This window comes from Odocoileus virginianus, chromosome 24 (genome assembly GCF_023699985.2).
Source record: "Odocoileus virginianus isolate 20LAN1187 ecotype Illinois chromosome 24, Ovbor_1.2, whole genome shotgun sequence".
NCBI classification, from domain to species: domain Eukaryota; kingdom Metazoa; phylum Chordata; class Mammalia; order Artiodactyla; family Cervidae; genus Odocoileus; species Odocoileus virginianus.
Window position 1 is genome coordinate 42,755,372 of NC_069697.1, and position 4,481 is coordinate 42,759,852.

Sequence of the window (4,481 nt, forward strand, 5' to 3'; positions counted from 1 at the left end):
TCATTACTTTGAAACATCCTGAACTGGTACAATTTTATAGTAACATTTTGTTAAGTAAAGCATTAAATAAGCCTACCATGTGTTACCACCAATATTTTATAAGAACAATGTAATCTTACAAAAAAAGTAATAACATCAGTTAATAGACATTCGTTTAAGTGGACTATTATTCTGTTGTCGTTCAATCACTCATTCATGTCTGACTCTTTGCAACCCCATGGGCTGCAGCATGCCAGGCTTCCCTGTCCTTCACTATCTCCTGGAGTTTGCTCAAACTCAGGTCCATTGAGTTGGTGATGCCATCCAACCATCTCATCTCCTGCCATCCCCTTCTCTGCCTGTCCTCATTCTTTCTCAGCATCAGGGTCTTTTCCAATAAGTCAGCTTCAGCATCAGTCCTTCCAAAGAATGAATACTCTCAATACTGTCCTTATTCTGCCCATTTTGCCTCAACTACATCAAAACCTTCATTCACAGTCTGTGCTGATTCAAAGACTGGAATTCCTGAGGTCCTAAGAGTGTTGGTTGTTTAATGCAGTGTTGCTAAACTTGAATAATATGTATTTTCAATTTAAATGGAAAGGCATGCCTGCAGATACACCCCTCCCCATGCCGCCTTACACTACTTTATTATAATGTAAAAAATATGCACATATTTTATGTGAATATAAAAGAAATACCTGCTCATACCTTTTATCCAACTGAAAACAAAAGCAAGTTTGCAAATTACATACTAACAAAACTGTAAAATCATTAAAATTCAAATTAACAGCACCAATTTAATATGATATATGAGGTTGTGTTTCTGCAACTACATTGCTAATGTAGGCTTTAATATACAAGGTTGCAGCCTCAGGTCAGGTTCTATATATAATTGACTTTCATATTTTGAATTCAACCATACTAATGCAAGATAAAATACGCTTTCCCCTAAGTATGATTTTGTTTCCTAATTCAGAATAAACAATCTTCCTGTAGAATCAAAACTCTTCCAATGAACAATGAACCTAGAACAATTGTCATGGAATGTCAGTTCTGTAAATTGTTCAAGATAATTTTAACATTGTAGCATTAATTGTGGATCTCTGCATGGGTACTTAATCCAGTTATTGAAATAATGAATACTTCATGACATATTTATTGTTAATGAATTTTTCCGGGTTAGTAATCAAATAATACATCTACTTATAAAATAAACATGATACCAGATGCTACAGTACAGGTTATTTTCTTCTTTTGGTTTTCTATATCCACACTTTCATATTTCACATGACCCAATGCTCTCACCACTTTCCTCTACTGTTTAACAGTGAAATCTTCAGTCAGGCAGCACTCCATGATGCCATTTGCTGCAAACACAATCATAAATACAAACACAAGCTCAGGCACTTGGTTTACAAGCAATTGGTCAGTTAGAATGTCATCATTTTGATGTCAGAATATGCTTTCATTAATTTTTAAATTTATCAGTGGAATAAAAACATAAACAACTTTTGCCAAAAACTGATATTCCACAGACCATATCCATGGCTCTCTCAGGGTTCCAAAGACTAGTTTTTAAAATTCTGGTCCAAGGCATATAAAGGGAAGAAGGCCAATGAAATAAAAAGGATTGGGGGTTTTCACAAACTTTCTAGAATAAAGCGTCAATTGTCAATCACTTTTAAATTTAAAAACAAAGGAATAAGGTGGGGTGATACAAGAATGGAAAATAAACTTAGAGTGAAAGATTCCTGGGACAAAGACTATAAGCAAAGAGGAAGTCAAGAACTAAAGACAAAGGGTATATTCCGAAGGAAAGACCCAACTGATGGGAGAATTTGACAGGTAAGCCCAGCAGGACCTAAGCGCAGCAGAGCCAGCAGGGCCTGGGTGCTTAGGAGTTCACCCTGAAAGCTGTCAGATGGGCAGGAGTCACCGTGGCTCCTAACTCTCTGTGGTTCTTTCCAGTTCGGTGTTCCTACCCCCAGGTATTAAGAAAAGGCACTGACACCATGTCAGTTTTCCTCTCAGGTTGTGAACGTCTGAAGAGCTGGAGCATTGTCATTAATCTCTATTCCTCCACCACCACACAGCCTCAGATACACAGTACAGCTCCAGTAAAACATGTGCAATGAAAGCATCCCTAAATTGGAAGGAAACTTAAAGGCCTCTAGACCAGGACAAATTCCAAGCTACTGATTAGGAGGTAAATTTTAACCTCTAACAAGAGCTACTGTTTCATGAAGGCAGGAATATTGTGATAGCATTTACTGTGCATTTACTCTCCAAAACCAGGTCCTTCTGATTCTAGAGACTGAATTGTTAAGCATTTTGTTATAAAATCTCCAAACACACTTGAAGTCATTAGTCAAGTTACTAATGTTTTTAAAAATTTATTTTTAATTGAAGGATAATTGCTTTACAATATTGTGTGGGCTTCTGCCATACATCAACATGAATCAGCCATAGGTATACATATGTCCTCTTTCTCTTGAACTCCTTCCCAAGTTACTAAAAGTTTAACTTTAGACTAATCCACAGGATGGGCATAATGGTGGGGCTGACCAGCTCTCCACCAACATTCTTACTCCCCTTTGTATAACATAGAGTTATTGGAAAGTGGCAAAGTGGCTGCCTAGCCACAGACTACATTTCTCTATTCCACGCATATCTAGATGAGGCCATGTGAGGATGGAATGTGAATGCAATTTCTGCATGGTGTTTCTAGAGCAGGGCTTTAGGAAGTACTGTACCTTCTCCACACTCACTTTCATCTTCTTCCAGCTGGATTCAGGTGACAATTGTTAGATCCTAGGGCAGTGGTCAGCAAACATTTTCTGTACAAGTTCAGAAAGCAAATAATTTAGGCTTTGCAGGGCATATCTCTGTTACAACCATTCAGCTCTACCATTATAATATAGCCACAGACAATACGTAAATGACTGGGCATGGCTATGTTTCCATAATATCTTATTTACAAAAGCAGGCAGTAGTTCCGATTTGGCCCACTGGCTATAGTTTGCTTATTTCTGCTCTAGAGAATGGTGGAACAGCAATACTGAAAGCTGTGTATTTTCCATTCTTTTTTTATCCAAATGAGAGCTTCGATGGCATATATCCTGTCTCTGCTCTGCCACTGCACATTTTCTTTTTCAGTTTATAGACTGCCTGACCTAAAGACCATGAGACCTGGTAAAGAGAAATATGCATCACCAAGAGATCGTGGAGTTGAGGTGACTGCAGAAAGTGGATGGTACTGAGGCTTAACTTTTCTGGGGAGCAGTAAGTGTGTCCTACGGGTACAAAGAAGGGTGAGCACAGATATTTGGCATTAGAGGAGCAGATTGTGCAGAGAGCTAGGTGAACATAAGTTTGAGTACCCTGTTCAGAGCATGGAGTTTTCCCCAGGAAGGGACAACTTTCTCTGCTGCTCTTACATCATAATGTGGGTAGGTGACTAATTCTCACCAAAGGAAGGTTTGTGAAAATGATATGCAGCATTTCTGGGCCAAGGCTTATAAGAAGTGGATTGTTTCCTTATTTCCCCATCCTTCTCCCTTCTGTTGGCTAGATGCAGATAACAACAATGAGGACTGACAGAATGATGGAACGACAAGATAGAAGAGCTGCCTGCTGATCAGGAATCCTGTGTTGTATTGATATATGAGCAAGAAATTAACTTCTATGGTATTTAAATCACTTTCAAGTTTTAAGTCTATTTCTTATGTACCTAGTGTTACTCCAACTAATATAGAAATTAGAATAATTACTGGATTTTTTTTGGCCTCACCACAAGACTTGTAGGATTTTATTTTGTTAAGCAGGGATTGAACCTGGGCCTCAGGAGTGAAAGCTCTGAGTCCTAACCATTGGACTACCAGGGAATTCCTGGATTCTTTATTGTTGGGAGCATTAAATGAGGTAAAGCACTTAATACAATCCTGGAATATTTTGATGATTAATTTTATGTGTCAACTTGTCTGGGTCACTGGGTCCCTAGATATTTGGTCAAATGTTTTTCTGGGTGTGTCTCTGAGGTTGTTTTTGGTGTGATTAACATTTGAATCAGTAGGCTGAGTAAAACAGATTATGGATGGGCCTCATCAAACAGTTGAAAAAGACTTGAGTAGGAAAACAAAGACGGACCCTCTCAGGAGCATGAGGGAACTCCCACTGCCTGACTGCAAAAGCTGGGGCATTGATCTCTTCCTGCCTTTGGACTTAAACATCAGCTCTTCTCAGATCAGCCTTTGGACTGGAATTTACACCATCAACTCTCCTGGTCCAGGCCCTCAGACTTGGGCTGCAGTTGTGCCAGTGACTGTCCTGGATGTCTAACTTGCTGACTGCAGATATTGGGACTTCCCAGCCTGCATAGTCATGTAAGCCAATTTCTTGTAGTAAATTTCTTTCTATACACATACATCCTGTTGGTTCTGTTTCTCTGGAGAACCTTGAGTAATACACATATATTAATTGTGCAATAAATATATTGATGC

General features: G+C 38.8%; 1 non-coding gene across 1 annotated transcript; it reads left to right on the forward strand.

Moving 5' to 3' along the window:
* The first annotated feature begins 3,928 nt into the window (after positions 1-3,928).
* On the forward strand, positions 3,929-3,986 carry LOC139030968 (small nucleolar RNA SNORD66). Its single transcript, XR_011483403.1, has one exon. It is a non-coding gene; the product is annotated as a small nucleolar RNA SNORD66 (small nucleolar RNA).
* The last annotated feature ends 495 nt before the right edge of the window (positions 3,987-4,481 follow it).